The following is a 12,065-nucleotide window of genomic DNA, read 5'->3' as shown; positions in this document are numbered from 1 at the left end:
AAATGCAAGTCAGTCCATGGTCCCAGGGAAATCTCAAGGAAATACCGAAAACATTAAGATATACTTAAATTTCTCTGGGAATGATGATTTTTAACTCTTTAAACACTTGTGATCTTTATTAGGAATAAATAAATCGGTAAATAAATAGTTAAACTGACAGGACAGGAAAAAAAAAAACAAAAAAGACTATCAATTTGACAAAAAAGTCAAATTAATCTTCCATATTCATTTTGTAGTCCCTAGGCTGAAAGCTTTCACATCAAGCCAGATAGAAGGATGACTATTATCAAAACCAATCTCTCATCACTTCCATATAAGATTCTCCACCCAAGTAGGCTCATCATTTTTTCTAACCAATTTATGCCAAACTTGCATCTACCTGCAGTGATTTTTCTCTTGAGTCTGCCTTCTTGGAACGTCTTCTTTTCTGTCAACCTAAATCTTAACTGTCAGAGATCAGTTCTAGACTTTTCCTCTGAAGCCTTCCTGAGTACTCTTATAATAATCTAATGTTACCTGCAAGCACATAGACATTTTGTTATCAACTCTCTAGTAAGCTTAAGGCATGTTCTAAGCAGCTCTAAGAAATACGAAGCCCAGAGAATCCTAACCTTCAGGAAGAATCTACCAACAATACAATACAAGCTGATATTAATTCTAGTCATATCATGTATGTTCTTAATACTCCAACCTCCAATTCAGAATGAATTGTTTCTCAAATGGAGAGACAGATTCTGTACATACAGATGACTTAAACACTAGATTCTAACCAGCATTCCACCTTGGTTCAGTAACTTAGCATTTTCTACCTTATGTAAGATGCAGATTAAGTTGAAAGCCTAATATATAATTATACTTTTAAAAGGTAGGTCTCTACTGAACAGTCAAAATTTTTTTTAAAGACAATTGATACTGTTTCAAAAACTGCCTATTTTGCTTAACAGAAAGAATAAAGGACCTTCTAGTATTTCTTACAGTTCTTTACTGCTAGTTTTTTAGGAGTGTTTTCAGAATCATCCCACTGCTTTTTTTTTCTGTAGACAATTTAATGTCATCCTACACATACACATACAAACACACACACAAAAGGTCTGAGATCTTGTTATCAAGTAGCAGTCATTTCTTAATTCCTTATGAATCTTTCCCCCCAGATCTCCTTAGGTGATCCCAGACCAGAATTACCTTGCATATATTTGTATGAATTACATTCCATTTGTTTGTATGATCATCATGCTATTAAAAGTCAGGGGAGGCAGTCTGGGAAAAAGAATATATTATGTGATATAGAGGTAAGGAAGTTTTTCTAAGCAAGCATTATTCTAACCTTTCTAAGACAAGCACCCTAAACAACTAAAGCAGATATAACTTTGGTATTGATACCAGCTCTAGGAACCATATGCTTTCAGGGTTAATAAAAGATTTATCAGTCTCCTCCAAATACCTCCTCCAACTATTCCCAATTATCAGAAATTCCTTCCAGCAAAGGCTTTCAAACTACATGGTGAGTCTCCCAAAGATGAGTCACCATTTAAATCTCACATAACTTAATCTTGAAGAAGTACACAGCCATGTGGTAGTTTTCATCAACTTACGTGGCCTGCTGGCTTTGAGATTATACAACTCTTAATGCATTAAAAATCTGAAATCATATTGCTTTAAATTTTACACACAAAGTGAAACTGAATTAACATCTTTATACAGTACTCCATGATTACCTAATTTAAGTACCACTAAATTCAAGAGCACTGAACTTGAAGACAACGTAAAAAGGCAAACACCTAGAATAATTAATATGTAACATGAAGTAACATAAAACATCCTCTCCTATTCTGGAAAGATAAGAAAGTAAACCTGAAGAGGAGAAACTGCTGAATTTATTCGTACTGAGTCTAGAAATAATCAGCTATTAAACTCTGGCCCCCCAAAAAGGTGGTGGTAGTAGAGCTGTTTAGCAGTATTTACTGTTCATATAAAATAATTTAATAAATGCTAATGTTTATAATGTATTTTAAAATTAACAGCACAAGTTAGAAGACTGACAACATTTATGGCCAGAAATTCAACATGTACTGTGACCTAATGTCAAACAAGCAAATTACTAATTATCGCCCAGTAAATACTCTATCCTTTTTTTTACTTACAAAACTTCTTGGGCATAGAGCTGCTTGGCATACTTACTTGGCAGCTAAGTATGACTATGTTCTGGCCAAAATGTTAGAATAAGTTAGATATGCAATTTCTAGAGCATATATAAGCTTCCTGCTCTCCACTTCCTCTTTTTTTCTTTTGAGGGCCAAGTTCAACCATGCACATGACAAAGTCAAAGGAAATGGAAAAACCAAAGATAGAACAAAAGTAGAATCCAAGATGACATCAGATGGAACAGAGCTGCTTACCTCTGGACTTGTTATTTAAGAGAGAAACTTGTTTTGTTCTAACTACTGTATGTGTGGCCTCTCTGTTACGGTGGTTTAGCCTGTATCATATGTACACTCTGTACTAAAGGAAGTAATACTCCATACTGCACAGATGACATCTGGGGTATTATCTCCTGCTCTGGGCTAAAAAAAATGAAGTCTGTTACAAAAGCACACTCAAAAGAGAACAACTAAGATGATTCTGTGAAGTCACTCAGTTGTGTCCAACTCTTTGCGACCCCATGGACTATAGCCTACCAGGCTCCTCAGTCCATGGGATTTTCCAGGCGAGAGCACTGGAGTGGGTTGCCATTTCCTTCTCCAAAATGATTAGTGACTTGGAAATCAAAAAACTGGAAGAAGAATGATGAAATTAAAAATATTTCAGAAGTATATGACTTGAAATTATTAAAATAGAGACACAATAATCTTCAAATACTTGGAATCTTCCCACAGAAGAGTAGTCTAACATAACTTTAAATAAAGCACAAGGATTACAGGAAGGCCAGTATCATTCATTTAATCAAAGTTCACCATATATTATACACAGAAACTGTCCTAAATACAGATACAACAAACCAGACCTTTAACTAGTCCCTGTAAACTTAGTCTAGTAGAAAGAGGCAGACACTAAACAAATATTTAACTATAAAGTGTGACAAGTCTGCAGGCACTTACAGGACACTATGAAGGAGAACATGGGATCTTGATCTAGGGAATAAACTGTTCCTCAACAGTAACAATGAATTAAACTCTGCAGAACAAGTTTAAGAGCTTCCTGGGTAGCTCAGCTGGTAAAGAATCTGCCTGCAATGCAGGAGACCCCGGTTCAATTCCTGGGTTGGGAAGTTCCCCTGGAGAAGGGATAGGCTACCCACTCCAGTATTCTTGGGCTTCCCTGGTGGCTCAGAGGGTAAAGAATCTGCCTGCAGTGTGGGAGACCTGGGTTCGATCCCTGGGTCGGGAAGATCCCCTGGAAGAGGGGGCATGGCAACCCACTCCAGTATTCTTGCCTGGAGAACCCCATGAACAGAGGAGCCTGGCAGGCTACAGTCCACAGGGTCTCAAAGAGTCAGACACAGCTGAGCGACTAAGCACACATAACAAATTTAAAGGAAACAAAATCGTTCAGCATCACTCTTTCCGGGGTCTAAAAGAAAGCTAATGGTGCTAAATAGAAAACAAAAGAGAAAAATAAAGATGAGACTGGAGAAACAAACTGTAGCTGGATTATAGAAATCCTTGAAGATCACATTAAGAATCTGGGAAGTCACTAAAGGATCTAAAGTAGTAAAAGGAAAAGAAAGTTACCAGGTTTGCCTTTTTTTAGGGGGTAGGTGGCTTGGGGTTTGGTTTGGTTTAGTCAAAGGGACAGTAAAAGAGAAGAGACTAATTAGGAGGTTTCTGGAATATTCCAAACAAGAAACAACAGACTAAACTTTCAGCAGTGGAGTTGATGTTTTAAAAACTTGAAAAATAACCATAAAACTGTGAGGTCCTGGGGAAAGATCAGATATGACAGAGAAGAGAAAGGATTGTCAAGAATGTCTTACAGGTTCTGCCCCTGGCAACCAAACAGAGAAACCACTCTGTCTACCAGAGGAGAGGACCAGGTTTGGGTGGGGAAGTGATACCTTCAGTTGGGGACAAGGTGAGCTAAAGAACAACTCTTCTAAAGACTCTCAAGGTCTTAATCCCTAGAACCTGTGACTGTTATCTTACATGGCAAAAGGACTTAGCAGCTGTTAATGAATTAAGACTTTGGAGATGGGGAGACAGTCTGGGTTATCCAGGTGAGCCCTAAATGTAATCATAGATGTCAAAAGGAAGCAGAGATCTGACAAAGAGAAGGTGATGTGATGATGATAGATGCTGAGAGTGGACTGATGCACTCTGAAGATGCAGGAACAGATTTATAAGCCAGGAAATATACATGGCCACTAAGCAAAAAAAAAAAAAAAAAAAAAAAAGCAAAATTTTAAGAAAAAGATTCTTCAGAGTCTTCAGAACTGTAAGAGACTAAATTTATATTGTCTTAATGAAATGGAGCAAGACCTTGTCGCTCCCCACCATGTCCTCTGCCTGCCTTTTGCCTGTGGAAAACTTTAGTCAAAGAATAAGTTTAATCAGAGAAGTGAGAAATGCTGAAACAAAGGAAAATAGTCAAAGGAGACTAAATAATAATAATGTAGTCATTAAGCACAGTCAAGGACCTTTAGTTCTTTCTCAAGGGCTATAGATAATATTCTGAGCCATATCCTGTGAGCTGTCTTATAGACACTAAAACCCCAGGTGGAAAAGTTAACTACATGATGACCAGACTGAACCAAGAACCTGAGCTGCCACAATTCCAAGAATTGACCTCAAAGAAATGAGAATCAGTCCACCCCGAACTGAAGATTAGCTGTAACTAAAACCATCATGATGATGCTAGTCAGACCACTGATGACCAATTTGAAGATGACTGTTGGAGATGACTATGCTGTTTCTGTATGGAGACCTCCCCCCACTCTGTCTATAAATGCTCTCAACTCCCTGCTTGTCAGGGTTGGGAAGTCAGCCTTTGGACAGATGTCTGTACTCTCGCCACCCCCCACACAACCCCAGTTGCTGGCACCTGAAATAATGGAAACTTTCCTTTCCACCTGCCCACAATGCCGGAAAACCAGGATCAATCCCTTGGTTGGGAAGATCCCTTGGAGAAGGAAACGGCAACCCACTCCAGTATTCTTGCCTAGAGAACTCCGCGGACCAAGAAGCCTGACAGGCTACAGTTCATGGGGTTGCAAAGAGCTGGCCATGACTGAGTGCACTTTCACTTTTCCTTTCCAGAAACCTGGCCTGCTTACTGGCTTTTGACCAGGGAGTAGCAGGACACTTCCCACCCCACCCCCGCCCACACACACACACATACACTCCTTTCAGTAACACTTAGGCACTATGTTTTGTGGTATTTGTTAACTTAGTTTTAAAAGAGACCTGACTAGAGAAAATAAGAGTTCAAAGAGCAAGCATCTTAGAAAGCTCCAAATCAAATAACACAAAGGGGAAAGAAAACTCAACAAAAAAACAACATAAAGGAGTTGTCAAATGGTCAGAGAGGTTTGGAAAAAACCAAGAGAGCATAGTATTACGAAAATCAAAGTAAGAAAATATCTCAAGGAATTTGATCAAAATGCTGCTGAGACTTCTAGGAAGATGAAGATGAAAAATGCTCACTGGTGACCTTAGCAAGAGATGTTTCAGGGAAGTTAACTATGAGGCCAGAAACCAAACAGATGTGGAGATTTAAGGAAATGGAGACAGCAAATGCAGAAAATCTTTCAAGAAGTTTGACTGTGAAAATAAGAATGGTTTGTGGTTAGAGGAGGACACAGGATCAGGGAGAATTAGGATGGAAAGACTAAGCAACCCTCAATAGGGTGTATAAGCTTTCACCAGCAATGTAAGAAAGTGCGAGTTGCCCCACTACCCCATTAAGAGGGTATTAAAAAACTTCTGGATTTTCACTAATAAGTTAAAACTGGCATTTCAGTAGTTTTAATTTCATTTTCTTAAGAACGAAGTTGCATACCTTTTCAGGTAAGAGGATTAAAGGGCCATTTGTATTTCTTTTTTGTGATGTGTCCATTTGTAATGCTTATTTTTATACTGTGTTGCTAGTATCTCTCTTATCTGTTAGTATTTCTAGAGCTCTTTATAGTTAGAAAGGTTAATCTTCTGTCAGTGATACAAATTTGTCTTTTGACCTTGTTTATGTGATTTTTGCCTTTGTTTTGGTCATAGTTTAAAAGACCTTTGCCACTCCAAAGTAATGAAAGAATTCTTCCTTATTTTCTTACATTTCTCTTGATTTTCTACGTTTACAGCATTGATCCCATTTGGAATTTATGATGGTATACAGTGATACGAATACTAATATAAACTCTAGATACCGTGATGTCCCAGCACTACCATCTCTCTGCCACCAATGACTTCAGATGATATCATTTTTATATATCACATGTGTATATGTATTTGGGTCTATTTCTGGACTTCTCTGTTTCACTGAACAATGTTCATAAACTAGTATATACTTATTTAATACTTAAATTTTTAAAATATATTGGTATCTGATAAGGTATTCCTCCATCACTGCTTTTCTTTTTCAAAGTTCTTATCTATTTTTTTCACATAAATTTCCAAAGTCAAGTGATTGTCCCAGAAAAAAACAATTACTGGGATTCTTATTGGGATTATGTTTGGTTTACAATTTAGGGGAATCATCATTCTGATGCTGATTCTTCTCAATCCAAGAATGTGGTATATCTTTCCATTTATGTCTTCTTTTGTGTGATGCTTTAATACTAATGCAAAGAGTAGTGAAAAGGTAAAGAAGGCTGCTAGTTAAGGTAGACTGAGCATATGATTTATTTTTATTCCTTATCAAAACTCCACTCAATTGAGAGTAAAAGAGAAAGGCTATAAATTGCAGAAGCTCAAACAGAAGTGAAAATGATAGATACAAGCTATTAAAACATATTCTGAAGGTAAAAAATGTATAGGATAATCAGCAAACTGAGAACTTGGAACACTGAGTATAGAAGATATCTCAAAAACAAGTTTGTGCTACAAACTCATGGGAAGGCTAAATATCACAGAAGATGGGAAACAAAGGACAGAACCAGAACAATGAAGATGGGTTTAAACTCTGTTCACAAGTCAGTCAGACCCCTCCACTTAACTTACCTTCCACCTCCCACATCCAATGCTTCTTCTTATCCTATCTGTATTTGTGGAGAAAGTGGATGAGAGGCCATAGAGACAAAACTACCAGGTACAACTGTGGAAGTGTGAAAGAAACCCTGTATACTGAAAAGACAATTAAAATTCCATATAGTTTAACAATGCAATCACCTACCTACTTCCATAGCTCAGTTCCAAGAATTCTAGCAGACAGGGGTACAAGCTACTCTACTCCTCTAGCAAAAAATGTGGTAGATTCTTAGCTGTAAAAAATTAAAAGCCCCAAAGAAAAGATCTCGAAATGCTAATATCTGGAGTTTTCTGATAATGACATGGCCAGATTCCTTACCCAGTCACCATCAAATTGTAAGTCCCACCTACGAGTTCACAAGGTTCTAATCAGTTTTGCACTGACTCATATTGAAATATAAACTGATCACCAGACTATTGAAGAAAATATCTAACATAAACAGAAGATTAAGACAAACAAAAAGAAACTTGATGAAACAGAGACAACTTAGAGATAAAAGAAAATTTCAGAACAAGTATAATTAATACCATCAGAGAGATGAAAATAATACTGCATTCATGAAATAAAAACAGGAAAGATATTTTTAAAAGAAGAAAAAAAGCAAAAAACAAGAACAAGCTCTTAAATATAAAACAGTACAGCTGAAATAAACCAACAGGAGAAAAAGAAGATAGCTAAATCTACCCCAAAAAGTAGAATAAAAAAACAAAGAAAAATAAAAGGATCGGTAAGAAAATTGGAGGTTCAATCCAACTCGTAAAAGTTTCAGAAGGACAAGAAAACTACGGTAAGGAAATTAACAAAGAAGTAACAGAAGAAAATTTACCCAAACAGAAGGATATGCATTCCCACACTGAAAAAATCTAAATGTCATCAGATTGAACAACAACAAAAAGACTCATACAGATGAGACCTGAGAAAAACCATAGGGGTTGGAGGTGGCCTTCAACTACATTAGTGATATATCATGCCCTTGGGCCAAGTGGTGAGAATACATGTGCTTATTATTCTTTATACCTGGTTATATATCATTTATTTCACATATTAAAATTTTTAAAAGAGCAAAAAGAGACCCATCTCAAGGCACATTATTCTCAGTGTTTTGAAATTTTATAGGAAGGTGGTTTAGGAAGCTTCCAGAGAGAAAGAACAGGACACCTTGACATGGGATTGCTCAGTAGTAACACTCAAAGCTTAAAGATACTGGAGCAACATCTTTATAAATCTGCACATAAATGATCTCCAACCTAGAATTTCACATCTACCTGAACTACCAATCAAATGTAGTGGTAGAAGAAAGACTTTTCAGACATTTGAGTCACTGAATTAAGGCAACAAAATAGTCACAGATTCCCGGAAGAGGAGAAAAAGGCAAACAGAAATCCCACTATATATGTGTACAGGATACGTGGGATGTATACAAGATATATACACCTCAGGATAAATCTCCAAATATATTCTTAATCCAACATAGTAGTATTACAAACCCGCAAACATGCTAAATGCTCAAAAACAAGAAAATAAATAAAGTGATACAGTCACACACACACAAACACAGTGGTTAAAACAAATGAATCAGAATTACATGTATCAATGTAATTCTAAAAAATAATGTTGAAATTAAAAAAAGCAATGTTGAACCAAAGCAATGTGTAGAATGATACATGCCATTTATGATTTACAGTGTTAAATCACACAAAATTGTTATTTAACATTGTTTATATGTGCATACATGCATAGAAAAACATTAGACGATATACACTGAAATAATAAATCTCATAGAATAAAGACTGACTTCTTGGGAGAATAAAAATATTCCTTTAATTAAAATGAAATAAACATATAAAGCAGGAATTCACTTAAAATAATGTGTAATTTTCTTTACAGGGCAATGGAAGGGGGAGAAGATGGGATGGGGGTGAGTAAAGATCCTAGGGAAGTGGGCATAGAGTTTGTTTGGAATAATGAAGTTGTTTAGTGTTGTTTAGTCACACTTGCCTGTTCACAAGAATCAAATCAATTGAGTATTTATCTCAGGTCTCACTCTAGACAGAATGAATCAGAAATTCCAGGAGTGGAACATGAGATTCTAAATATGCGTCTGGAACTAGCAAGCCCAGATTATTCTTAGGATCTGGCATGTTTGAGAAACTCTGGCCTGGAAATGGCACTTGAAAGCAAAGAACAAATTGAGTTCTACCACTTCCCAAAGTATGTGATGGGAAGGAAGAAGCAAGTATAACGAGGACTGGAGGGAGGTCTGTAGAGAACAAAGAACAGGAAAAAATAAGGCTGCTATGAAAGCAAGAGACACAATGCCAAACAAGGAAAACTCAGCCTCTAGCAAAATCAGAAGGTAAAGCAAGTAGGGAAGGATAGTTTGTACACAGGAGGGTAATGCCCATGAGAAAATGGTAGTTAGCTTTGCATGCATTAAATTTTTAAAGGTATTTATAATATCTATAAAAGTTGAAACAATTATATTTGAACATATTTTGCAATATATATTGCTCTATGTCAATACCTGTGTAGTCCTTTAGATCAGAAACTTAACTTTATAAAGTTACCCTGTATTTTTATAAAGTTACCCTGTATTAACTGCTGAGTGTTAAATAAGCTTCAGCTGTGCTCCCCAATAATATACTTTGTAATAAGGACAGCCATAGATCAGTTAAAAATTAGAAGACAGTAGCTTTACTCATAATAGCCAAAACCTGGAAGCAACCAACAAGTCCTTTAATAAGTGAATGGATAAATAAACTGTGGTACAGACAATGAAATATTATTAATATTTAGCCTAAAAAAAAAGGACAGTACACCATGTGAAATGCCAGGCTGGATGAAGCACAAGCTGAAATCAAAACTGCAGGGGGAAATATCAATAAACTCAGATATGCATATGACACCATCCTTATGGCAGAAAGCAAAGAGGAACTGAAGAGCCTCTTGATGAAAGTGAAAGAGGACAGTGAAAAAGCTGGCTTAAAACTCAACATTCAAAAAACTAAAATCATGGCATCTGGTCCCATCACTTCATGGCAAATAGATGGGGAAACAATGGAAACAGTGACAGACTTTATTTGAGTTCCAAAATCACTACAGATGGTGACTGCAGCCAAGAGGCTTGCTCTTTGCAAGAAAAGCTATGACCAACCTAGACAGCATATTAAAAGGCAGAGACATTACTTTGCCAACAAAGGTCCGTCTAGTCGAAGCTATAGTTTTCAGTAGTCATGTATGGTTGTAAGAGTTGGGTCATAAAGAAAGCTGAGCGCCGAAGAATTGATGCTTTTGAACTGTGGTGTTGGAGAAGACTCTTGAGAGTCCCTTGGACTGCAAGAGGATGAAACCAGTCAATTGTAAAGGAAATCAACCCTGAATATCTACTGGAAGGACTGATGCTGAAGCTGAAACTCCAATACTTTGGCCACCTGATGGGAAGAACTGACTCACTGGAAAAGACCCTAATGCTGGGAAAGACTGAAGCAGGAGGAGAAGGGGACAACAGAGGATGAGATGGTTGGATGGCATCACCGACTCAATGGACATGAGTTTGAGCAAGCTCCAGGAGTTGATGATGGACAGGGAAGCCTGGTGTGCTGCAGTCCATGGGTAGCAAAGAGTTGGACATGATTAAGCGACTGAACTGATCAAACCATGATGAGCTATCACACTGGCTATCAATGAGCTATCAAGCAGGCTTCCCTGGTGGATCAGATGGTAAAGAATCTGCCTGCAACGTGGGAGACCTGGGTTCAATCCCTGGGTTGGGAAGATCTCCTGGAGAAGGGCATGGCAACCCACTCCAGTATTCTTGCCTGGAGAATCCCCATGGACAGAGGAGCCTGGTGGGCTACAGTCCATGGGGTTTCAAAGAGTCAGACACAACTGAGCGACTGAGCACACACATCAAGCTATGAAAAGACACAGAGGAAACGTAAATGTATATTTTACTAAGAGGAAGAAGCCAATCTGAAAAGGCTACATATTATATGATTCCAACTATATGACATTCTTTTAAAGTTGAAACTATGGAAACACTAAAAAGATCAGTGGTTGGCAGGGGTTAGAAGGGGAGAAAGGGAAGAATCAGGCACAGCACAGAGGATTTTTCGGGCAGTTTGCAAATACTCTGTATGTTACCCTAATGATGAACATATATCATTATACATTAGTCCAAACCCAGAGATTGTACAATACGAGGAGGAGTGAAGTGTTAACTATGAACCTTGCGTGATTACAATGTTATCAGTGTAGATTCAGCGATTAAATTTACCACTCTGGCAGGGAGGGCAGGGGGGTGGGAGGGGGGTGGAGGGGGCAGGATATGCTGATAATGGGAGGAACTAATGCATATATGGGGGCTGGGAGTATATAGGAAATTTCCGTACCTTCCTCTCAATTTTGCTGTGAACCAAAACTGCTCTAAAAGAATAAAACAAAACAACTTTTTAAAAGAGAAAAACCTAGTAGAACACCAAGCTAGAAATACACAATATGGAAAAACCCCGAGGGGAGGAGCGGTGGCAGGGAGGTAGTGGGGGGTGGTAGGGTAGTAATTACTGCACAGAACTCATCTTTCAGCAAGAAGCCTTTTCGAGCCGATTGTTTAAAAAAAAACAGAAAGGAAAAAGCTAGCCAGCAATCTTCCTAACCTTGTGACCTGTGAATAGAAAGGCATTCCCACTTTAAAACATACAGTAAAAAAGCAGCGTGAGTCAAAACGAGTCTATTGTAAGCTGTACTTAGAATGAGAGAAAAAAACAAACCTACCATTTTTATGCTGTTTTATAAAGTCAGTTAACGAAAATATTTCTTCTTTTATGTAACACACTGATGTGTAGTTCCTTAAGAGTTTCTCAGTTGTTTACCAAGCTACAAAGCACTCTGCT

The 12,065-nt window shown here is 37.6% G+C and overlaps 1 protein-coding gene across 4 annotated transcripts in view; it reads right to left on the bottom strand.

The window, feature by feature from the left end:
- RSBN1 (round spermatid basic protein 1) overlaps positions 1-12,065 on the bottom strand; it is a 43,099-nt gene that overhangs the window by 15,243 nt on the left and 15,791 nt on the right. The window lies entirely within an intron of this gene.

This window comes from Odocoileus virginianus, unplaced genomic scaffold (genome assembly GCF_023699985.2).
Source record: "Odocoileus virginianus isolate 20LAN1187 ecotype Illinois unplaced genomic scaffold, Ovbor_1.2 Unplaced_Contig_8, whole genome shotgun sequence".
Taxonomy (NCBI): domain Eukaryota; kingdom Metazoa; phylum Chordata; class Mammalia; order Artiodactyla; family Cervidae; genus Odocoileus; species Odocoileus virginianus.
This window is presented reverse-complemented; position numbering and strand designations above follow the sequence as displayed.